The sequence below is a fragment of the Chiloscyllium plagiosum genome, chromosome 6 (genome assembly GCF_004010195.1).
Source record: "Chiloscyllium plagiosum isolate BGI_BamShark_2017 chromosome 6, ASM401019v2, whole genome shotgun sequence".
Classification (NCBI taxonomy): domain Eukaryota; kingdom Metazoa; phylum Chordata; class Chondrichthyes; order Orectolobiformes; family Hemiscylliidae; genus Chiloscyllium; species Chiloscyllium plagiosum.
The window spans coordinates 16662195-16689112 of NC_057715.1; the positions used below are offsets into that span (position 1 = coordinate 16662195).

At 39.7% G+C, this 26918-nt stretch overlaps 1 long non-coding RNA gene across 1 annotated transcript in view; it reads left to right on the plus strand.

Annotated features, from left to right (window-relative positions):
- LOC122550497 overlaps positions 1 to 26918 on the plus strand; it is a 53057-nt gene that overhangs the window by 1209 nt on the left and 24930 nt on the right. The gene's annotated exons all lie outside the window — the stretch shown is intronic.

Sequence of the window (26918 nt, forward strand, 5' to 3'; positions counted from 1 at the left end):
TGGGGGTGAAGAGAGATGAGAGCGGGAATGTGAGGGGAAAGGGGAGAAAGATTATGTAAAAACTCTTCTGTGTGGGAGAGATGTGAAGTTGCAACAGCCTGGGGCTTTGGAAAGTCTATTTCGCAAAATGGATCGAAGCAAAACAGGGACAGTTTTAAACAAACACGCTTACGTAGAAATCCATGCGATCAGGTGCACGAACACACGGAATTCTACGCTTTGTGTTTAACAGTGAGTGATGCCGGTGATGTCACCATTGTACCTGAATGCAGAAACTCAATAGATTCTCTTTCATTCCATGAGGTTATCTTTCTTTTTCCCTTCCGTGCCAGAAGCCAGGTTTGACACAAAGTGGCAATGTGGGTGATAGAACTCGAACCTTCCACTGTTGGCACAAATCTGTGTTTTAACCCCCAGCCATTCAGCCAACTGAACCAGCTGGATAGAAATGATACAGACTCCAATTTTCTTTCCATCACGTGGCTGACCAAGACTCAGAACTATGCTTAGCACTTCTCATTGGCAATTTTTGACAGTCTCTACATGTTGGTAATCAACCTGTTTAATCACGTTATGAACGGACCTTCATTGGGCATCAAGCTCCAGAGTGGGACTACAACCCGGAGCTTTAGTCTCAGAGGCAGGAAGATGACCTACTGTTCCACAAGACCTCCCCGGAGTTTATCATAAAATGGTTAAATGATAAAGTCCAAGATTAACCCAATGGAGGCTGAGTAATTGCTGTCAGCTGAGGGCATTGTACCAACTGCTAGAATTAACTTTCAGACTCTGTAACAGGGAGAGAAAACACCCTGCCACCCCAGTCCCTCTAACTTTACAGTCATTGGAAATTCAAGTGCATCTGGATGAGGGCAGTTCACCTTCGACTGTGATGCAGCCTGTTGAGGACCTGATATTGAATATGGATTCTTTGGTTACGAAAGTGCACCCTGCAGTGCTCTTTACAAAGGGTATTTTATGAAAGGTCATATCCTCACAGCAGAAACGCTCAGCAGAAAATTGGCAAGTACATTAGGTGGGAATAGCAGATTGGGTAATCCAAAAAAAAAGAGACCGAGGAATAATTACATAGACAAGAAACAGCAAGAAAACATCAGAGAAAGAAGCAAAGATTCTCCAGTAGGCGAATGAATGAGGTAATTTGGCACAAAACTCATATGAACCAGGAAACTGCCAAATTCCAATTAGAGATCTAATTAATGGAAACAGAGAGAAAGCCAGCCTTAGAGTTTTTAAGGTGATGAGAGAGAAAAAAATCTTCAGATGTTTCTATAACTGTAAAATATTCATGTCTGGATATTGAAAAGATTTAATAGAATTAAAACATAAAGAAAAAGGACTTGGAGTAAGCTACATGGTCCCTCAAACCTGTTGCAACATTCAATGGTTGAACTTTTACTTCAACTTCATAGTCTCATCCATCCCATTTCCTTTATTCCTATGGGATCTAATATCTACCAATTGCAACTTTGAACACACTAAATTACTGAGCAACCACTATTCTCAGGGGCAGGTAACTCTGAATATTCATAATCTTCTGAATGAAGAAATTACCCCTTTAAATAACCAATCTTATCTTGAGACCAGTTCTATCTTCTCCAGCCTGAGGAAAAACAACCTTTCAGCATCTGTCCTGTCAAGCCATTCAGAATTTTATCAAATGTTTCTTTTGAAGCTTTCCATAGTTTAAAAATGTCTTGATATTCAGTTATAAAATTGCTGGGCTTTTAAGAACATGTTGAACAGAGGAGAGACCCAGAATTTGGGGAGGATTCAATTGAATATGTCCTGCGCACTGTAGAGCAAAACATGTCATTTGATCATTGAGGACTACAATTTCAATTTAAGTTGTCTGTTTATTTTGGACAGAAGCTGATGTGTTTGTGCACTAGTTTGTACTTCATGAATGTGCAATGAATGAAATAAAAGTACCTTCTCTGAGGCAAACATAATTTCTATTAGATATCTGTTTCTTCAGAAATAATTTAGCTATGTTCTCGATTGATAGTACACTTGCCTCTGAATCATGAAGATTTTTGGCTTCAAGTGCCAGGAATAACTTCAAGCACAAAAATCAATATCAACACAGTACTGAAGGAGACTGCACTGTCAGCTTGTTTTAAATGAGGTCCCATTTCCCTGCTTGAATGGATGTGAAAGATCCCATGTCTCTGCTGTGAATATGAGCAGGAAGTTATCCCTGGTGCCCTGGACAATATGAGTTCTTCAATTACCATCACAAAAAAGGACAGATTATTTAGTCATAGAGATATAAAACACAGAAACAGACCTGTCGGTCCAACTCATCCTTGCCGACTAGATATCCTAAATTAATCTTGTCCTATTTGCCAGCATTTGGACTATATTCCTCTAAACCTTTCCTATTCATGTACCCATCCAGATGCCTTTTAAATGTTGTAATTGTACTAACCTCCACCACTTCCTCTGGCAGCACATTCCATACACGCAACCACCCTTTGTGTGAAAAGGTTACCCATCAGGTCCCTTTTAAATATTTCCTCTCTCACCCTAAACCTATCCCTCAAGTCCTGGACTTGCCCTACTCAGGGAAAATACCTTGTCTATTTATCCTATCCATGGTCCTCATGATTTTATAAACCTCTATACGGTCACCTCTAGTCTCCGAAGTGTCAGGGAAAACAGCTCTAGCCTATTCTGCCTCTCCCTATAGCTCAAACTCTCCAATCGTAGCAACATCCTTGTAAATTTTCTCTGAACTCTTTCAAGTTTCACAACATCCTTCCTATAGGAGAGAGACCAGAATTACACACAATATCCCAAAAGTGGCCTAACCAACATCCTGTACAGCTACAACTTGACCTTCCAACTCTTGTACTTAATACTCTGATTAATAAAGGAAAGCATACCAAAACATCTTCTTCACTATCCTATCTACCTGAGACTCCACTTTCAAGGAACTATGAACCTGTACCCCAAGTTCTCTCTGTTCAATAACAGTCCCTCGGACCCTACTATTAAGTGAATAAGTCGTGCCCTGATTTGCCTTTTCAAAATGCAGCACCTGACATTTATCTAAATTAAACTCCATCTGCCACTCTTTGGCCCATTGTCCCATCTGATCAAGATCTCATTGTATTCTAAGGTAACCTTCTTCACTGTTCACGACACTTTCAATTTTGGTCATTAACACATTTTTAACATTTCTGTACAGAGTGGGCATTGCCAACATTAATAAGGCCATAAGATGAGGGTCATAGCCAATTGAGTCTGTTCTGATAATTCTCAACTTCACTTACCTGTCTTTTCCCCATAACCTTTGATTCCCCTATTGATTAAAATTTGTCTATCTCAGACTTAAAACCCCAACTTCATTAGCCTTCTGAGGTAAAGAATGCCACATTGACTGCCCTCTAAGAGAAGAAAGTTTCTCCTCGTCTCAGTCTTAAATGGACAGCCCCTTATGCTGAGATTAAGCCCTATGGTCCTAAACTCTTTCATAAGGGAAAACAACATCTCCACATTTATCCTGTCATATCTCCTTAAAAAATTAAACTCTAATGAGTACAAACCCAAATTGTTTAACCTTTCTTCATAAGAAAATTCCTTCATTCCTGAAGTTAGTCTTTCAAACCTTTTCTGGATTGCATGCATTGCCAGTATATCTTTCCTTAGATAAAGGTATAAAGCTGCTCACAGAATTGCAGCTGAGATTTTGACAAATGCCTTGAATAGTTTTAGCCAGACTTCACAATGTTAATGTTCCATTCTCTTTGAAATAAAGGCAATTGCTTTCCCTGTCACCCACAGAACTTGGGTGCTACACTTTTGTAATTTATGCATGAGGACACCCAAATCTCTCTGTAATACAGCTTTCTGCAGTCTTACTCCATTTAACTAATATTCAGCTCTTCTACCCTTCCTGCCAAAGTGCATAACCTCACATTTCCCCATATTATTTTCAATCTACCAAGTTTTTGCTCATTCACTTAACCCTTCACAGACACTTTGTGTCATCCTCACTACTTGCCTTTCCACCCATTTTTGTAGCATCTTCTAACTATGAAATAGTACGTTCACTTTCATCATCCAAGACATTAATATATATTGTAAATAATGTGCCCCCTGCGGTAAGCCTGTGTCACTCCACTAGTTATAGGTTGTTGTCCTGAAAATATATAATATACTTAAATAAGTTTTTACTGTCCATTTTTACACTACTTGCCAGTTTGTCCTCATGGTTTATTTTCTTTGTCTATTTTAATCTTGTTCATATTTTGTTGGCTTTTAAAACTTTTGCAGTCCTTAGATTTATCATTAATCACTGCTACATTGTACTTTTTTTTTCAATTTGACACTATCCTTGATTTCCTTGGTTAACCATGGTCAGTTTATCCTCTTCCCAGAATCCTTCTTCCTCACTGGGATATATCTTTGCTGTGAATCAAGAATTATATTCCTAAACATTTGCCATTGTTCCTCAAGCATCTTTTCTGCTAAACTTCTTTCCCAATCCATTGCAGACAGCACTATCCTCCTCCCTATGTAATTGCCCTTAATTAAGTTTAGCGAAATTTATTCTGACCCAAGTTTCTCACTCTCAAATTGAATGCCAACTCTACAATGTTATGTTCACTGTTCCTTAAAGGACCTTTTACTCTGAGATCATTTATTAAACCTACCTCAATCACACATTACTGGATGCAAACACTAATTGGATTCACAACATATTGTTCCAGGAAGCTACCCTGAATGCACTCTATGAACTCTTGGCTACCTTGGCTAATTTGATCTTCACAATCTTCATGAAGATTAAAGTCAACCATGATTGATGCATTGACTTTTTGACATACCCTCATTATCACCAGATATATTCTGTGCCAGCTACTGTTATGAGTCCTATAGACTACTACTACTAGTGAATTCTTCCCCTTGTTGTTCTTTATGTTAATCTATGAATCGAAAATAAAAAAAATATGTAATGAGGATCCTACATCAATTGACCCCAGGTTATTTCTTGTTGGCTGACATATTCCTTCTTGTACTATCAAAGCTACCTCACCATCCTTCCATTCCTGCCCTTCCCAAGACGCACATACCCCGAATATCTAGTTCCCAATTTTGAGCACCTAGTCACCATTTCTGCATAACTGCAGTAAGATGTTGGCAGTTAATTTTTTCTTTTGCCAGAATTTATATCATTCCAAATATCACATGCATTTAAGTAAAGAGTTGTTAATTCTGAGGATGGGTCACCGGACCCAAAACAGTAGTTTCTTTTCACAGATGCTGCCAGACCTGTTTGGCTTTTCCTGCAACTTCTATTTTTGTTTCTGATTTACAGTTCTTTTGGTTTTACTTTAGTAATTAATTGTGCTGTTTTACCTTTTAATCACGTGAGCACAGTGAAAAGTTTACAAGTCACCACTTATGGTGCCATTTTAGGTGAAAGGTACCTAAGTATGAATTTTTGACATGTCTATAAGCAGGCAGGTAACACCATTGCAATGAACATTATCTATTCCCCTAACTATACAGCCCCTAATCACTACATTCCTGAAAGAATTCCTGTACCTCACAGTGGTGTGGTCAGTTCTCTCATCCTCCCTGCAGTCTCTGCTCTCATAATGCAGTTTGCAAGAACCTCATTATTGTTGCACAACTGGATGGACTGATAGTGTTTGAGAGCTGCTCTTGAGTCCCCATATCTGCCTCACTGATAATCACATTCTCCTATCCTCAGTCACAGACCAAGTTTGAATTACCTAATCTAAGGAGTGTGAATACTACATAAAACAAATGTGGTTCGACGTCTGCAGCTCAGACTGCAGCTCCTTAACTTGAATCCAAAGTTGCAAAAATGTTCACTGTGGATCACCTTGATGATCAGCAGTTGCAATACATCACCCATTCTACCAGCTACATTGTATATTAATTACTTTTTAAATTAAATCACTGTAGTATTCCTGCTCTTTACACACAAAGAACCTCAACTCTGAACACTTTGTTGGATTTTTCCTTTTTTTTATACAGTAGTATCTTATGTATAAAAAGCTATTTTTAAGAAAAAGAGAGAAGACAAGACTGGAGACCGAAACACAAACTAAAGATATTAGTTTTACATGCAAATTTAGAATTAGTCACCAATCAGCTGCTTTTCTTTAGTTAAAAAGGTAAACTCACCTTAGTAGTACCAGACTGTAGGGCTGCTTGCCCATTAGAGAGAGATAACTGATAGCAGTTTAACCTGAGGATCACCATACCTCAGGAAAGGGGAGAGATTAGATTCCCCACAATGTGGAAACAGGCCCTTCAGCCCAACAAGTCCACATTGACCCTCCAAAGAGTAACCCACCCAGACCTATTTCTCTCTGACTAATGCACGTAACACTACGGGCAATTTAGAATGGCAAATTCATCTGACCTGCACATCTTTGGACTGTGGGAGGAAACCCACAGAGAGAATGTGCAAACTCCGCACAGGCAGTCACCCAAGACTGGAATTGAACCTGGGTCCCTGGTGCTGTGAGGTAACAATGCTAACCACTGAGCCACCGTGTCACCCAAAGGTTGAGAAGGAGAATCCTTCATGATAACTTCAGTTAGGATAGGTATTGAACCCTTGCTGTTAGGCATTATTCTGCATTACAAATCAGCTATCCAGGAGGAGAAGAGGAGAAAGTGAGAAGGGCTTATGCCCGAAACGTCAATTCTCCTGTTCCCTGGATGCTGCCTGACCTGCTGTGCTGTTCCAGCAACCAAATCAGCTATCCAACCAATTGAACTGCATCTCTTTGTTCCCTGCATAGAACCGTTGAAGACACTCAACCCCAACTTTCTAGTATGAGTCGCACTAAGTTGGCTACTTACATATGTACCCAACGGAAAGGTCCTAGCTGAGTCAGTTAATGAGAATCCTGTTTCAGCCAGCTCTTAAATAGGTTGCTCTTGAAAATAAATGCGCCTCTTGAAAATAAACGTTCACCACCACAAAACTTTATGCTATGGATTTGTACAAATTAAAGTTTAGTCACTTTCTTTCCCAGCAAACTCACGCACTCAGTCATCTCCATTTGTCTTTGAAAGAGTGGTGAGCCACCTTATTAGCCTCTTGCAGTACCTGCGATTTTGCAGCATCTACCAGGCTGTTTGGAAGGCATTTCTTGGATTTTGTACCAGCGACACTGAAAGAATGGTGATATAGTTCCAAATCAGATGGTGTGTGGCTTGGAGGGGAGCTTGCAGGTGATAATTTGCCATTCGTCTGTTTGTTGGATTTTGATCAGTCTAAATTGGTTGCCTTGTTTCTTATATTGGAACAGTGACTACATTTCAGAAAGTATTTCACCTGACTGTAAAGTCCTTTGAGATTTCTGGGGTGGTAAAAGTGCTATATAAATGTAGGTCTTTGTTTTTTACTTAAGCAAATCCATTGTATTTTGCAAATTGAAACATTCCAATCATGTGACAATGTGCCATAGAAATATAGGATGCAGGTAAGCAACAATATAACTAGGTTCAAATGAAGTGGAGTGGAAGCAGTAACATTAGAAATGTTAGTGTTGCTTCCTAGAGAGTGCCTATGAACCTCTTAATATTTATTCACTGGGGGTTGGGAATTAGCATTAAGAAATGCCTTAAAAAAGTGGTGGCAGAATTTAACTCCTGTAAAAATTCTGAATTGGAAAGGTGTTTGTGTTCTACCCAGGAAAGGGTCACCACTTCTTTACAACCACAGAAGGGTTGCACCAAATATTTTTACTTCCAGGTGAGGAAAGATGAACTGGCTTTCTTTTTTTAATTCAACCTCCTTCCTCAATTGTTTCAACAATGTTTATGTAGACAATATCCCTTCCCTTGTGAATATCTTTTGCCAGTTCAAATATATTCATGTTTTAAAAGGAAGCAATTTAACCAGGATTTCTTGAGTTGAAGAAAGAGTGAGTTTATTTGGTAATAAAATGTGAGAAAAGTTAATAAAACATGACACACAGATTAGAAATGAGAGGTGAGTCCAAAAATAAAATTAATGGAGGAGAGTATACAAATCAGTCTTTGTTTTGCTCTTGATAAATAGACGGTGAAACATTGCAGGAATGAAGCTAAATTATTGTGGTAGCACTGATTTCAGCAGTTGAGTAGTTGTTGGTTCCACAATTAGCTGAAAGGGTTGGTCCAATTTCAACAGTGGCTTTTCTGATTTCACTTGTGTTTAGTAATCAGAGAATGAGTTTATGTCTTTTTACCTGCACATGAGGGGAGTGTCTACTGGAAATATTCACTTGTGTCACTTCATAGTACATTTTAATGCCGTGTAACAAAAACAACAAGCTAACACATTAGCATGTCAGCTCTCTAGCTGGAACAATGAGACCAGGGGTTGCAATTAGTTTTTAACTCTGTTTAATGTAATGCTGCAACCCTGTACTCTTATGTATTTGCCAAAACTGTATTTCTTCCAACTCATATTCTTTGCAGTCTGGGATGCAACTCATAGGGTGATCACAGGTCATTTTTTGAATGTCGTCTCTCCCTTTGAAGTATTGCTGTCTGAAGTTCCCTTGATACTTTTCAGGCATGACATTCTCAGAATTCAGTGTAATCCACATGACTAGACACAAAATTTTTAAATATTATTCAAAATTTAATAACATCATACAGTAATACTGGTTATTGTAAATTAGTGGCAAACTGCATTCGCACAAATGTGCTCACTGCAAATAGTGAGGAATGTGTAGAGTAGATGTGTAGGGTTAAAATGGAAATTATAAATAATTAATTGTGACTAAACACGCAAAGTAACTCTCCTGTGAACAGCCTGCCACTATCCTTGGTAAAACTGCGTGGTCTGCTTTTAATTTTCTTGTGAACTCTGTCTCTCTCTCTCTGTGAAGACACTGTCCAAACAGTCACCCAACATAGAAAATCTAGATCCAACAAATTTATATTTCCAGATTATTTGTTTCAATGGCATCAATTAGATAGAATTACATGGCTTTATGTGCACATGAACATGTAATTCAGCCCAAGTTGCCAGTGCTGATATTTATACTCCAGATGGGCCTCCAAAACTCTTCATCACCTTATCAAGTGAACATTTTTTTCTCTTCCTTTCTCTCTTTGATTATCTAATATTCTTCTAAATTCATCTACGCTATTTAACATTATATACTATATCATTCCACATGGGAACTAATTCCAAATTCTCATCACTTTCCAGATAAAGAAATTTCTACTGAATTCTCTGTGAGAGTTATTAGTGACATTCTTATATTCATAATCTCTAGTTGGTATCCATCAACTTCTGCTCTGGATTTACACCAAGTCTTTTCCTAGTCTCAAAGAACTTGATTAGGTCACTCAATCTTTTTCATTTCCAGTGTTCTAGTCTACCTGGGGAAACACACCTATGCCTAAGAGAGCATTTGATGCTCTAATCTGGCTTTCTTGAAATCTCTTGTATTATAAATATTATTTTAACCTTTACACAACCAAATGGCATAAGAGTGGAGAGAAAGTGGACTTGGGTGCAAAACTGAGGTGATGTTGTTAGTTTTCTGCCTACTATACCTATAATATAAATATACAATGATAATAAAGTGAGCACAATTTTAACATTATTGCCCAGCTAAAAGTAGGTGCTAGCACCTGTCCAGATTTATTTCCCATTAGTTTTAAGAGAGATATTGCAAATATTTAAAAGTTAGATATCCAAAACCAATTCCTTGTGGAAAATTATCTCAGAGATGTGTGGAGCACAGAAGAAGGTAACTTGGCCTATCTTGCCTGGGCTGACTCTTCAAAAGTTTAAAACTAAGTTCCAGTGTTTTTGTGTTGTTATTCAATTAGCATAAAGGGCAGCAGTTCAGGATGGGCTGGAGGAATCAGGCAGAACTTGACAAGAAAGACTAAAGAAATAACTTATACTTACCTAGTGCCTTTCATAATATCAGAACAGCCTTACAGTAAATGAAATATATCTTAAGGGTTGTAATCCAGGAGATATAGCAGCCAATTAGCACATTGTGAAGATCCCACAAACAGCAATATGATAATGATGAGATCATATTTAGTGGGATTTAGTTTTAGTGGGTTGAGCAATAAATATGGGTGAGGCTGAAAGAGAGAATACCTCTGTTCTAAGCATAAGAATTAGTAACAGGAATAGGCTATATGGCTCCGAGAGCTGATTCTGTCATTTGAGAAGATCACGGCTGATCAATTTATGGGCAGAACTCAATATATCTACCTACTCCCAATATTCTTTGAGTTCCTTGACAATCAAGAAACTATATAACTCAGTCTTAACAATCTTCAGACCCAGCCAGCGCGACTGTCTGGAAAAGAACATTCCACGAGCACTCCCCCTAGTCCCATCTTTGTATGAAACACCTTATTTTTAAACATTCACCTCCAGTTCTAGTCTTTCACATAAGGAGAAACAAACTGTCAGTATCCATTCTGTTACGTCCTCAGGTATCTTATGTATGTCAATAACATCATCTCTCATTCTTCTGAACTCGAGTGGACACAGGTCTACATTGTTCAACCTTTGTTCATAAGATAATTCCATAAACTCAGGAATCAGTTGAATGAAACCTCTCTGTACTGTTTTAATTTAATTCTTTCTTGCATAAGGACATCAAAATCATATTTGGTACTTCGGATGAAGTTCATCAACGGTTATAGCAAAACTTCCCTCCTATTATGATCTATTCTCTTTGCTGAACCTGTATGCCATCTTTCTGTGATCTGGGACACTCAGATCACTCTCTGCAGTGATGTACAATCTCACTCCATTTAAACAACACACTGCTTTTCTATCCTTCCTGCCAAGTTGCAGGTTCACATTTCCCATTTTATACATTATCTGCCAATTGTTTGCCCACTTACTTAATGTATCTATATCTTTTTGCAGACTAATTATGTTCTCATCGCAAGTTATTCTCTCTCTCCTACCTCACTTTGTGTTGCTTGCAAATTTGGCAACTATGCATTTGGTTCCTTTATCCAATTAAATGACAGAGATTGTAAACCGTTGAGGCCACAGCACTGATCCCTATTGCACCAAACTGGTTACATCTTATCAACCCAAAAATGACTCACGTATCCCAATCCCATGCATTCTGTTACTTAATTAGTCCTCTATACATGCCAACATGTTATCACCTACACCATTTTTCTGGGTGTGGTGTAGGAATTTATGGGAGAAACTCAAGTTGGCAGGTTGTGGTTAGTGCGGTTCTACAAGGGTCAATGGTTGAGCTTCAGGTGTTTGCAAACTTCACGAACGATATGGGGGGCCAAATGTAACATTACTAAGTTTACAGATGATACAAAATTAGATGAATACATGTATAGTGATGATAATTCAAAGAGATTTCAAATGCATTTGGAGAGCTGGGTGAAGTTATTCACTTTAGAAAGAGGAATGGAGGTGCAGAATATTTCTTAAATGATGAAAGATTATAAAGAAAAATGACCTGGGTGTCCTTGCTTAAAAGTCAGCGCAATTCAAAATGTATGTGCAGTAAACAGTTAGGAAAGCCAATGGTATGTTGACCTTTATCACAAATGGACATGTGTACAGTTCGAACAATTTTCTTAGGCCTTTGTCCTGTAATTGTTTTGATCCCCTTCCTTTCAGCTCTTGATTTACAAGTATTTCTGAGATGTGCTTTGTTTATTCTAGCGTTTCTTTATTTCCCATGATTATTTGCACAGATTCACTTCCTAGAGAACCAATGCTCACTTTGATTAATCTTTTCCATGTGCTATGAGATATTTTTACATCCACCTGATAAAGCCTCTTTTTATGGGACTTGGTTCAAATTAGAACAGGGCCAATAGTGGCTTGAAGCTCAACTCTACTGAAAGTGTGAAGTGTTTTATATTGTGCATCTAAAAGTGCATTTGTGAAAACCTAAGAAAACATACATGATAGTGTATATAGTGAGTGTTACACAGAACTTGTGTCAGCATATACAAGTGCGTGTTTGTGAGTTGTAGGAAAAGACAGTGCATGTGAGACAGAATGGCATGCTGTCATTCAATGCTGGCAATGCATATAAAATGAAATTGAAAAGTAGAGAAGATAAAAGAGGTTCTAAACAAACAGATGTTCAGGGACAGATGGATTTAGCATGGAATGCTGAGAGAAATTGGAGTGGAGAATGTGAGGGACTGTCAATCCGTCATGAGGGAATCACTGGATATGGAACAGATCAAGGTGGGGTGCATATTCAAGAAGAGTGACAAAAAGGATCTTAGCAATTTACATGCCCTAGCCTGGGGAAGATATTAGAATTGAGCATCATGAGCAAAACTGAGGATAATTTATTCAATAATAATAGAATAAACAGCAGCCAACTTGGTTTCAGAATGAAAAGATCCTGATTAAGAAACCTGCTAAATTTGTTTGAAGGAACAGTCAGAAATCTCATGATATCCTTCTTACAGACTTCCAAAAATTGAGGGGATTCAGCCTAAACCTTGGGAATAGATTAGAAAATAGTTGAAAGGGTAGAGATTTTTTTTTTAAATTCTGAAGATGCTGATCGTTGCAGGAAAACCATAGTTTTGTTATGTCTTTTTATTACCCTGAAAAGATGGTGATGTGCCTTCTCCTTTAATCACAGTCATCTATTGTATTTATTGTGCTTCACATAAGGGAGTAAGATATGGAATTTTAGAATCCCAATGCGATTAAGAAAACTTGATGTATATCTACATTAGATGTTGCGTGACATTGACATAATGGTGCCCTCAGAGTCTTACAACTCATGGTTTTCTTGGTGTTAGAGGTCTTACGACTGGGAGATGTTGTTGAAATTAGCTTGATGAGTTACTGCAGTGCATTCTGAAGATGAAACCAGATAGATGAATTATGTTGGGGTGAAGATAGATGTGGTGAATTTGAGTGCAGCGCCCAAGGAACTGGTATTGGATCCACTACTATTGATAATACATCTTAATTAATGATTTGGATTCATGAAAGCATGTAGGTCAAACATGTAGATAGCACCAAACCGGACCAACAATGGAGTCAAGGGAGACAGCTCAGAAATTATAGATTTAATTAAACAAAATACATAAGTGAGTTGATTCATGCCATAATACAAGCAAAATATAAATGTAACAAACATTAGATATCAATCAGACGCATAACTGAACAAGCTTGTTTGCTTTTGAATTGATGGGATTTAGCACAATCCTCAAGGAAACCAATCACTAATTTCTTTGAATGTTAAAAAGACTGTATGGTGGCAATCTTTACAGAATGCTGTAGGGTGGACAGTCATAGGATCAGGTGGAATGCTGATTTTAAACTTCATCAATTGTGCTAAAGCTATTTGACCGGTGAGGAAATGGACAGGATTGGATGCACTGTTGGATTTACACTCCCTTTTGATTTTTATTTGCTTTGAAACCAATGAGTAACATTGGACAACTATGAAATGTGTTGCACTTGACTGAATGTTTTGATACAGTGAGTTAGGTCAAACTTATTCCTATATATCAGGAGTATAACAGTGTGTATTTGACCAAGACTTTGGTCATCTGGCCTTTGAATATGGTTCCATGTCAAATTTGACTTCTTAATGCTCCTGTGAAGTGCCTTGGGTCATGTTATGTAGTAAAGGCACATTATAAGTAAGATTGTGGTTGTTGCATCTGAACAGTGTCCATGTTAGATTGCAAGTAAAACACAGTACAGAAATGTGCAAATGAAAGGCCATGGGTGTTTGAGAAAATGAGCAAGAAAGTGAATGTGAGAGGACATAGATGAGAGGAAGAGTGTGAAATATGAATGTGAGAGTCTGAGTGCATGTGAATAAGATGCATCCAAATAAAGTAATGAAGTCTAAGAATACCTCTTAAAAAATCTGAGGGCATAAGAAAATGAGTGACTTGTGATTTTCAGAAAGTATGACAGAGAATACGCACTTCAAAGTGTGCCTGAGAGTGTGTTGTTATAAATCTGGATTAGTGTGTAATGGAGAGTGTGTGTGTGAGAGAAAAGGACAATGTGCATGAGAGCATATGTGTGAAAATATATCTATGAGACACAAGCCAGAATGTTCCTCACTGCACATCCACTCTGGAAGTATATTGAAGTCAGGCTTCTGTCCTGCTGACATTGGGAATGCTGTGTTAGAGAACGTTCAAAAGAGCATGTGTGAGTGAATATGTGTAAAGAGAATATGAGTGAAAATATGGGTGACACTGTGAAAATATATTCTATTTTAGGGCACAGTACAAAGCAATCTGAAAATAAATGTATGAGACCACATATGAGACCATGAATGATAAAGTCACTGGACTAGTAATTCAAAGACCCAGGCTAATGTTCTGGGGTCACTGGTTCAAATCCCACCATAGCACTGCCAAGGACAGCGTGATGACTCACAGTACCAGGGGCTGGGCTTGATTCCAGCCTTGGGTATGTGGAGTTTGAATGTTCTCCCCCTGTCTGAGTGGGTTTCCTCTTGGTGCTCTGGTTTCTGGAGATGTGCAGGATAGGTGAATTGGCTGCGCTAAATTTCTTCCACAGTGTCCAGGCATCCCTGATGCAGATTAGATGGATTAACCATGGTAAATAAGGGGTTACAGGGATGAGGTATGGGAGTGTGTAGGATGCTCTTCGGGGAGTCAATGCAGAGTCAATAGGCTGAACAGCTGCTTTCTGCACTGTAGGGATTCTATGAGTGAAATAATATATGTAAGCCTTTTTGACAGAATTTGTGAATTGCTGAAAATTTAAACTGTTTGACAGCATGTGAAAAAAAGCTCATGTAAGAGTTTGAAAGTGGGTATGTGCGAAAGAGTGTGAGCAAGGGTTCAGATGCATGGGGTGAGTATATGTATAACAGGGTGTTTCAGGTATCTGAATATGTCCATGTGAGTACGCACGGGCTGAATCTTGTCATATTTTGACTCAATATTAATTGCGTCAAGTTTCACAGAGGGTTTCTCATCACAAGGCCCAGCAAGGTTTCTTCCCACATCATTCTAAACTCACCTACAGCAATTCTCTTATCTGAGGCCAGCCCGATTTTACCACTCGCTGTACCTGCAGGAATTCACCACTGCCAAATATTCCATCATCCTTGGTATCAGCACCATCTTTAAAAGGCCATTGTGCACCCAGATAAGTAGAGTTAGCCAGGAACCGCCTTACACAGTGACTGACATTTGCCCCAGACATTGCAAAGGAGGGCAAATTGGTGCCTCATTTTGTGAGCATGGATCTGGAGGTCCAGGTGGATTGGGGAGATGTGCAAAAAGGATGTCCTCATCCTTCAGGACTGGCAGTGAAGGCCATGACTCTAGACCCTGCCAGCCTGGGCCAGAGTTGCCAACTGTGTCAGTGCAGTCTCTGCCAACTGGAGGAATGCGCAGTAGTTTAGGAAGAAGGTTAAGAACACTATCTTCTCTCTGCTAGCTCACATTCACTTTATCTCTGCTACTGCAATCGCCTCCCACCAAGGCTCACATTCTACCACTCTTTATATTGCATTCCACATCTTCTGTATTCATTCTCACATCTCTCCACACCACCAAGCATCCATTGTCTCAGCACTCCCTACTCATTCACCATTTTACCCCTACATGCACAGCTATGCCACCCACTTTCATCTCACTCAATTCCTCTTTTTCTCTCATTCCAGAATAGAATAGTCCACAATGGTCAAGACATGTGGTGGACTGTCCAATGTTTAGCTACCTAACACTCACACAGAGAAGATTGTGACCCAGACTACCACAAGTAACTGACTGACTTGTTCAAGCTCCTGGAACGATATCAGAAGCTGCCCTTGTCTTACTAAGCCAGGACCCACAACTGATGGTTGTCTCCCTTGACATGACAGTGGACAGTTAAAAGCATGGCACGTTTCCTGACTTTTTGTCTGCACTAAATGGTGGTGCAAGACAGAATACTGTGAGTCTGGAAGCTCTGGCTGAGGGAGCAATGTGTCAAAAAGCAGGACAAGACAACACAAGGCAGAGATGTTGTGAGCATCCATGTATGCTCAAAGTGAGAGTGTTAAGAGAGTAAGTGAACAGCACTGAGATACAGCCTTGTCCAACCTGTGAACAAAGTGTCTGTTCCTTAGCACACACTGTCCCTGCAGAACCTTTTCAATGCTAGTTTCAGGTGGAACCCACCCATACAACAATGAAGTCAAAAGCCATGAGGTATATCAAAGGTTTGGCAGCTGTCAAATGAGGAGTGTGTGATTACGTCTGGTGCCCTGGAGCATTCCCTGATATGTTGTTATGATGTCCAATGTGGTGACCCAGAGAAGTATTCAGCAAGCTGAAGTTGCCAGGTACCTGCTCTGACTTTCATGTCAGGAATTGTCAATGTCTAGTTTTCTCACAGTAGGTGGTAGGATAGGAAGCTGTAATGGAGATTCAGCATTCATGAGGGGGACAGCAAGCAATATATTCCATTAACAGGCACTTAGCATGCATCTCATCTCAATGCCCAGGGTTAATTGGAAAATGCAGCAAATTGTTCCAATTTCAATTTCAAGATACTGTAGGCTTCACTGGACTTCTTGTGCAATCCTCCCAGATTTCTCACTATAGCCTATGTTGTTCAGGCCACTAAAGATTCTATCCTAGGAGTGAGAGTGTTTGCAAGAACATTTGTGGAAGTGTTAGTGTGCATTAGGAACAGTTAAAGTATGTATGAGATTGTACAAATGTCAAAGGGTGACAGTACAATGGACAGAGTGTCAGTGACAATGTGGGACAGAAATATTTGGAAAATGTTAGGGTTGACAGAATAAATGGGAGGGCAACAGTCAACATAAAAGCACATGAGTGTTTGAGTAATAAAGTGTGTGTATGAAGAAAAAGCATAGAAATCTGGGTGTATGAGTGTGGGAAGTGGAGATTGAAATTGAATGATGTGTACCCAACAGCCAACATCCAACATCATTTCCCAATAGATATAATTTTACATTCACACAGTTTGTATGAATATACATGTGAGTGAAATTGAGGTGGTCAGAGTACGGGACATTTCCAGAGTGCTTCAATTTTTTTTTAATTTTAAAAACATACTTTATTCATACATTTTAATTATTTGCATATGTAGTCCTCTACAGTAGCATATGAAGAAACAAATAAACATTGGAATTTGGCTCTATCTAGCAAACAAACCAAAGGCATTTCATACTGGTACAAGACCATATGTACATATATTTGAGGTATCAGGAGGGCTTGATAACTTAACAGACCTCCATTTAACTTCAACATAAAGACCTTAAATGGTGGCCTTTCCCCAAGTATTAGTGCATCGCTCAGCATGTAGTCCAGGACCTTGGGAAATACCAGTCAGCAACACTCAGGTGAGGTTGAGTCCTGGCTGTGGAAGACCAATAAGACTCGGGCAGACAAAAGAACATCCAGGAAGCTCCAAAACACACCAATATTTGTTGAATTCAACTTAGTCAAAGATTAGAGCTGAATGCCAGGTATGGACTAGGATTCTGAGAGATAATATGTTTTTGGCATACCAGCAGTGAATCCAGAAACATGATAATGTCTCTGAGTCAAAAATAATGAAAATTACTTTGAATACCACAAGTAAAGTTCAGATTAAAAACAATTAAACCAGTTGGCCAAATCCAAGCCAACTCAGGAACAGTTAGAGACAAAATAAAACTGCAGTTACTGGAATCCAAAGTAGACAAACAGGAGGCTGGAAGAACACAGCAAGCCAGGCAGCATCAGGAGGTGAAGGAGTCAATATTTTGGGTATAACCCTTCTTCAGGACTGGAGGTGGGGGTAGGGGAGCTACAGATAAAGGAGAGGTGGCATTGGGTGGGGACAGAGGCAGAATAATGAGATAGTGATCGGTGGACACAGATGGTGGGTACCACCTGGTTGGTTGATGGGAGGGATGAATCCTGTTGGTAGCTGGAAGGAAGGGTCAGTAGGTGGAATGGAAGGGAGCAGGTGGTCTGGAAAGAGAGTCAGGGGAGGGTGGAAAAGTTCTTTGAAAGTGGACGTACGCAGGTTCTGAATCAAGGGTGTGAATGGGAAGTGAGCGCGATATCGGTGTTGGGGTTTAATTAGACAACTCCATGGACCTCATTGAAGCAAAGTACTCCATCCAATAATAGTGTACGTCCTCGAACATTTCCAAAGATTCGCCTCCGCAATTTAGGAAACATCTTACTATCTGCACAAGCAGACGTACAGAATGAGCAACCTACAGAAATGTTCAATTTATAACATGGGGTTCCAGGGTTGTTGGAAAACCAAATAATAATGGATTCGATAAAACTAATAAAGGTGGAAAAGGATATTTTTGATTGGATTTGGTTGTAAATATTCAACCAGCAGACTAATTCCCTCCAAACCTGTCTCAGTGCTCCTACGTTCCTGCGCCAATGTTACCATTTCCTCTCAAAAACACAATAGCACGTTGATGTTAATAAAGGAAAGAATTAAAATCTAACCTTACCCTTCACTATGGGAGTAATTAATCGGAGTCATCCTGTATCTAACTCGTCAGTGTGAATGTAAGAATCTTTAGCATTCAACACCTGCCGAACTGTCGTTTAAGCAATAGCGGTTTCACTCTGAAGGTAGAAGAAAAATCATAATTTAAAGAATTGTTTTAAGATATGCTTAATATGCGAAATGATTGCATTAAACTGGGATCATCTGTGCCCCACTAAATAAAGCCTGGACATCTTTATCAATTCTCTTCCTTTATTGCACTGAATCCGTATCTCTCACTTAATACACTCATCACAAATAATTCTAACTCACTCTCCTTTCCCAGCACTGTAATACATGGGGACTGCTTGTCGATCTTAAACCTTTGGTATATAGTGACGCAGGCTCAATATTGGACGTGAGGGAATGGGCTGGAAGGCGGCGACCTTTAACACAGAAAAGTCAGGACTTTGGGGAAGGGACAAGGGCCCCAGTAATCAACATGTACATGGCTCAACTCCGCAAGGTAACATGTTGCATCACATGTGCAAATATCTGGGAGAAGCAGGATTTGGTGCTTTGACCACCACATCACCCCGAGAACTCCAACGCAGCTTACGTTAATTTCCGCTGGGGTTAGGTGAGCGGACAACCTGGCGCCGACAAACCAGAACGGGACTGGTTTCGATAGCCGGACACGAATGGGCGGTTAACGCTGATCGTTAACGCTGGGTCGTGATTGGATCTGACCCTGAACGGAATCAGATCGATGGGAAATTGGCACCGGGCCATTGGTCTGTCTACCGGCGGAAAACCTCAACAGAGGGAAACCCGACAGCCTTTCCGCATCTTTACACAACCAGACGGTCCACACTCGATTCTTGCTGTTTTGAAATGATTGGCAGAAATCGAAATTCCATCCGATTTGTCGAAGTGGATCAAGTTTATGAATTCAGAACACTTGCCCAGATTTGTCAAGATCCCTGTAAGGAGCAGGAACCCGGCGCAGAGCCGTGCTCACTGCTGTTTCTAATTCTGGAAGGTGTGGAATATGATTTTAGCTATTGACACAAGCACGGGGAATGATTGTTCCATTAAAGCACATGGACAGCTCAGTCATTTACTTGTGCTTTCGGTTTTACTCTGTAGATCGACCGGTAAAATCGCCTTTGGGTTTAAAGTTATCACCCTAGCTCCTCGAATAAAACATGCCCCAGCTCCTGATGTCTGTTCGCCAATTCTCTCACGCTTTAAAATGCAATTTAGACACGGGCCCCCTCACCCCTCAATCTAATGCAGTCTGAACCCCACCCACACCTCCACCCAAGCCCACTCCGCCGGGGTTGACAAAGTGTGCTGGGGTACATTGTCTTCCTGGCAGCAAGCAATACCATCCAAACGAAATGGCCAGTGATGGTTTAACACGCCCGAAGCATTCAGCATTTTGACCAGTCAGTCTTACGCGAGTTAGAAGAAGTCCAATCTTTGCCGTGAAGGAACTGGGTTTGGCCAACTCTCCCACCTCCAAGTTCACCCAAATTTCACAGCCTCAGGACTCCGTCTCCCGCCTTTGCTGGCCCCGGGGGGATGACTGGAATCCGCGACATTTTACAGCATTGCTACGACCTTTGGAATAATGTTCATTCATAAAGAATGCACTGAGCCGCACTGAAAAAAGACTCGATTGGAAAGTAGATGTAAAGTAAATTGATCCCTAACGAATAAATGGCAGTGAACGTGAGTGGACCATTTACATCAAATAAAAGGCGCCTGGGGAGAACTGAAGGTCCAAACGGCTGATAAAACTCCAACGTTACATGTGTCTGACTCGATCTATCGAACCGTAGTTAGGCATCTCCACCTTAAAGGAAAGTCACTCGGCAAGATAAGTTTCCTGATTACGGTGGGACAATTCTCAAATGGGCAGGCTTTCAGTTTAGGAGTTGAAATGACTGCAGATGCTGGAGATCCCAGCGGGTCAGGCAGCGTCCATGGAGAGAGGGAGCTGATATGAAATCTGGATGGGGGCAGCATTTATTCTATATGGAGGGGTGAGGTGCAGAGTGCTGGGGGAGAACGGGTTTCGACAGTGCACTCAGTTTTCAGTTTTGCTTCTTTGCTGTGTTAGGGCGGATGGTCACAATGGAATAAATCCACGTTCATTTATTTGGCGTTTTAGATCAAACTTCCAAAGGCAGCAGTAACACGACTCGGAACAGCTCATCGAGCAATTTACTAGATTCGTGCTTCAGAAACTAACGTCCCGATTTACTCATGGGGTTAAGAACAAGCCACAGGCACTTTAAAAACTGTCGATTTTCAATCCTTATATGCAAATAAATATTTAAAAGATATTAATTCACGTCGCTGTAATCTTAGCCACCATTACTGCCAGCGACACAAATATCGAATTCAAATCCTCCCAGATTAAATATTTGCCAAGACAAATCTTCTTATTATTTACTCTATATTCACGAGGTCAATGATTTGCACTTATCTCTGCCTCCGTGTCATGAAACGGCAGTACATAATAACGAGGAGAAAGTGAGGGCTGCAGATGCTGGGGATCAGAGCTTAAAAATATGTTGCTGGAAAAGCGCAGCAGGTCAGGCAGCATCAAAGGAACAGGAGAATCGACGTTTCGGGCATAAGCCCTTCTTCAGGAAGAAGGGCTTATGCCCGAAACGTCGATTCTCCTGTTCCTTTGATGCTGCCTGACCTGCTGCGCTTTTCCAGCAACATATTTTTAAGTACATAATAACGAGGTAACCTAACGTGTAGAATGGTGGGGTGATTCTGAGTTAGAGATGCTAGATTTGCCCCTTTAGCTATATATTGCTTCATAATTGATTTTAATTTTGTGATATCATATCGAAAGTGATAATGGATAAATCCTGGTTAGGAAACAGCACAACTCTCGGGAAGTCTCTCAGAAATCGAGGAAGCAGATGGAAAACGGTGTCGAATTTTTCCTTGGAGTAACTAGGTCTGAGGAAATAGCGTGGGAAAACTACAGTTCAATACTTCCAAACAAAAACTTCCGTTCACAAGGGTGAGTGCAGTAGTGAGTCTCGTATTCTTCAATAGAAAGAAATAGCGCGTATTACTACGTCAGGTTTCACCATCTAAGAGAAAATGAAATACTTGTGAAGTTTAGTCTCTCATGTAATGTGAATGGATATATCAGAACCCCACAAATAACGCAATTCCAGATTGAACAGTGGATACTTGACAAGGTATCAGAAAGAATGCAGAGTCGAGAGTGTGGCGCTGAAAAAGCACAGCAGGTCAGGCAGGAGAATCGACGTTTCGGGCATAAACCTTTCATGAGGATTTCTGATGAAGGGCATATGCCCGAAACGTCAATTCTTCTGCTCCTCGGATGCTGCCTGACCTGCTGTGCTTTTCCAGCACCTCACTCTCGACTCTATCTCCAGCATCTGCAGTCCGCACTTTCTCCTATCAGAAATAATGCATCCAATTTATTTCAAAACAGTGACCATGGGCTTGTTTGTGTCCATCTGAGATGGTACATGGGGTCTTGATTTAAGCTGTCAAACTCATGTAAGGAACTATCGCTTAATCCCCTCCAGCTGTACAACTCTGTGAGTTCTTCTGATGGAGCCTTTGGAGCATACCAAAATTTCATCTCATCCCCATGGTTGGATGCACCCTCAGCTCTCTAGGCTCTAAGCCGTGCAATTTCCCCCCTTTAGCTCATTTAATTCTTCCTCCTCCCTAAGGTTACCCATTAAAACCCACCTTATCCACGAAGATTTTGGTCATCTCCTTCTGTGACTCACTTTCAAATTTTCTTTACAAAATGCTCCTTTGAAGACTCTTGGAATGTTTGACCATATTAAGGTTCTTTATAGATGCAAGTTGTTGCTGTTGTACAAGAGCATAACTTTACTAAGACCTTTCTCAAGATAGAAAATCATAGGCAGCTTATGTTGTAGCTGGTCATCTTAATGGATAGAAAATCTTATACAGTTAATGTTCATTATGACCATTAGGCCTCCCCCCCCCCCCCCCTCCCCCCACTCCACCCCCATCAAGATCTTACTATGCTGATGTTGAAAATTCAGTCCCAGATGTTTAAAGTGACATCTTTAATTGACTAAATAAGACTGTATTGGTATAGTGACATGAGTTAAAATTCTGGGCAAAAGATTAATCCATCTTTCAATTATTACTTTACAATATTGTCTACACTTTTCTTCAGCTATTTAATCTTTATTAATATATTTACAGCCTACATAATTTGCAATTATTTAGGTAACTTGGGTTCCCATGATATTTACATTATTAAAAATTACAACAGAACTTTTACATTTACCAAGCACGTTTTCACTTGCCTTGAAGATGCACACCAATGGTGTGGTCTGACTTCATGGCTGCAGGCATCCCTCCAGCATCTCATCAAAGGCATCTTCAAGAAGGATCACTTGATAACAATCAGGAGCAGGGGCTCTGGCCAGTCTCTGCACCTTGCAGGTACTGGGGCTCTCAAGTCTATATTTAGAATCCCTAATGGCTCCCTGGCTGTGATCAGCTAAGTTAGTGCAAAATGCTGATGGATCCTGGGGGTCGACACAATCAATCTGATTGAATATCATACTGGGCATTGGATTTGTTCATTAAATGGCAAATTGCATCTCTAAGCAAGAGAAGGCAAATGGCGACAGTTATCATGCCGATGTCATGAACTAGAGATCTTAAATATAAACTAATCACACATAAATACGATGGAGAATTCAGGAGCAACTTCTTTACCCGAACTGGTGAGAATTTGGATTATGTTCTAATATGACAAGGTGAATAGCATTGATGCATCAGAAAAGATGTTGGAGAAACATGGCAGAAAAAGGAACAGAAGTATTAAAATGTTAGTAAAATTGCTATAGGCCCAAAGGACTGGAAGGTTGCTCTCTCATTAGAGAGAGACAACTGGTGGTTGTTTAACCTGAGGGTTACCACAACTCAGGCAAGAGGCAAAATTGAGAAAGCGGGACCTTTATCATGAAGTCAGTCAGTTGAGAATTGAATCCATGCTGTTGGTAACATCCTGCATCACAAACCGGCCATCCAATCAACTGAGATATTCAGGTAGGGTTAGGTATAGAATGTTAGAGGAGATTCCTGTGGAGCATAAACACTAAGATAGATCAGTTGAATTAAATTGGCCTTTTTCTGTGCTCTACAGTCAGTGTAACTCAATTTATATCAGAGGACCAGGCTGCATTATTTAATCAAGATTGATATCAAGAGGACTGGAAGGTTGCTGCTGGGTTGCTATTTTGGTTTCCTGATGAAGGGCTTTTGCCTGAAACGTCGATTTTCCTGCTCTTCAGATGCTGCCTGACTTGCTGTGCTTTTCCAGTACCTCTCTGATTCAAACACTGCTATTTTGGTCTAACCTACTCACAATTTGCTATTGGAGGGATTACAATCTATAAGATTTACATATTGCAATTCATACCAATACAGTACTGATTCAGTCTGAAATTCTTCATTGTTGCTTGTTGATGGCTCAGAGTAACATTACTCAATTGCACTGTTCTGGAGTCAGGGAAAAAAAAAAACCTTAGCATTCTCCAGTTACACAAATGACCACAGAAATCTGAAATAGTCTTTCTAAATTTTCATGGATTTGTTAGTTAGTATTAAGAGAGCTAATCATCTAATTGGTCTGTTCCTCTGACTAAAACCTGCAGATACAGTTAGGTTACATTTAGTTACTTCAGATTGTGTGGCAGGCACAACTCAGTGGGTTACACTGCATTTATAAAGTCATGGATGTAAGTCCCACACTTGAGATGTAGACACATAATCTATGCTGACACTACCAGTGTAGCGGTGACAGACTATTGCAATGTCAGAGGGACCACCTTTCAGATAAGGCACTAAACTGACAACCAGATGTTGTCTCTGCTGGAGAAAAAAATCGATGGAATTATTTAAAGAAGAGTAGGGCAATTCCAATTGTGTACTGGTCAATAGTTATATCTCATCCAACAACAATAATAGATGAAATCTTTACATTATTGCTGCACGTGGAACCTTCCTATGTGCAAATTGGCTGCAGCATTTCCCAATTACGTGTGTGATGAGACTTCAAAAAATACTTTATTTTCCACAAATTTGGAATGTACTGAGCTTATGAAAAGCTACTGCAGCACCATAATTCTGTGAAACAATAAGCCCACAAGGAACACACACAATAATTAATTTATTAAGAATTTACTTGCCTAAAGATAGACAAAGCCAAATCCAATAAGGCTGCATTTACACAAAGGGGCAACAGCACAACGTGGTTTTGCTTCACAGCAGCATGAAAGCTTTGTAATGCAGCTCTGAAGACTTGGCACAGAAGGAGGCTATTTGGTCCATCGTGCCCATGTCAGCTCTTTGTAAGAATTGCCTAATTAGTTCCATTCTGCTGCTTTTTTCCCCCTATAGGCCCACATTCTTTCTTTCCTTTTCAAGTACATATCAAATTCACTTGAAAGTTCTTACTAAATTTGCTTCCTTTCAGCCAAAGCAGCCAAGACCATAATAACCTGTTGTTTTTCTTTTAAAGCTCTGCATCTTCTTCATGGCTGTTTTTCCAATTATCTTAATTTTGTTTCCACTGGTAACCAACAAATTGCACTGACCAATGGGAACAGTTTATTTTTACTTATTTGCAAAAAAAAACACCTTAATACTTGGAACACTTATTAAATTTCCCCTGTAGCTTTCACTGCTCGAAGGAGAACAATTCCAGCTTGTGTAATCTCACCACATAATTGAAGTCTCTCAGTTCCTGAAACCATCCAATAAATCTCTAGACTCTCTCCAAGGTTTTGATATCCTTCCTAAAGGGCTGGGAACTTCAGCTCAGGCCTAAAAGATCTGTGTAGCTTCCTTGCTTTTGTATTTATGAACTGAATTTATGAACTTGGGGCTTTTCAGATTTTGTTTTAACCAACAATTTTATCAACTTGTCCTGTCACCATTGACCTCTCCGCCCATTTCCCTGTTCTGTTACCCCATTTAATTATATTATTTTTAAATTATACTGTACTGTTCCCCCATTTAGTTATACTTCTGACTCTTCTTGCTTGATTTTGTTGTCTTGGTCCCAGATTCAAATTGTAATTTTAGCTTTGCTGCAAAATTAAGCCATTTGCATGATTTGCATAAACATTCACAAGATACCAAAAGCATTTTGTTTTACATTAGAGTGATCTGCCACAATATATATTCAAGGAGGTGCAAGCATAAATGGCAAAGCATGGTAGAATGCTGTCAGACTGTCGGATGCATTATTGCAAATTAAAACAAAGTCACTTGCAACATTTCAGAAAAGACAAGATTAACTATTGGGGAAAATATGAAAGGCGACAGGAAGCAAAGACGTGGGGCTGCAGCAGATGGTTCTGGCAAAGAATCTAATGGCATAGAAGTGATGGACTGAGCAGCCTCAAATTGTGATAAGTGTCGGAGTTTGCCACACCAATCAGTTTGCAATAAATCTCATCTCTCAACCTCTCCTTCTCGCTCCTTCTCTCGCTTTATGTCAGACTCCTTTAAGCCGACCTCTTTGACCAAGTTTTTAGTTATCTGACCTAATGTCTCCTTCCCTGGTTTGACAGCTAGGTTGTTTCATGACGCTCTGTATAATGTTTGGAACACGTTAATAAAGGTATTATTTAAATAGAATTGTGGCTCATTGAAAGCTAAACTGCATGCATTTAGTAGAAGCACATAAGAATAACTTAGAAAGCAGTTAATTTTTTTCAAGAAAATTAGACATACTGAAGAAGAAATTACTGCACATCAGATAAGAGTTTTTTTCTCCTAAACAAGCATTTGGCTGTCTCGAATTGCAGTTGGAAGATTAGTCATTCTTATAAACGAGTAATTTGATAAATTTTCAATAGCGGGTTAAGATCCTAACAAGCTATTAAATCGTGCGTAATTTTTAATTTCATTTTCCTGGTTTAATTAAAACTTTTGATTGCATTTTTATGAGCTTGAAGGCTTTGTGGTTTTGTGCACCTTCCAACTATAAATGAGGAAAAATTGTATTTGTGTCAATTTGAATAATTGAACTCAATTTAACAGTAAATTGAAAAGCAGTGGAAAATGGCATGAAAGCTTAAAGAATAATTAAAAGCTTTGTCTACTGCTCACTGTCATTGCTGAAATTTGACTATTTGATTAATCATGATGGTAACTACTGTCATGTTTACACCTTCCTCACATTCATTTGTGATATTAAAAAAAAACACGTGGTATTCATGAAACTTCATTCATCTTAAACCCAGACGAGTATATCCCCCAAACGTGGACACAAACTCGGCCTCATTTATTGTTCCGCTCACATTGAAGGTTTGGTTCGAACGGAGTTACTCCAGGAGCACAGCAGGCAGTCTGTGTGGGGATCCGCCGAGGTTGGGGGTGGCGG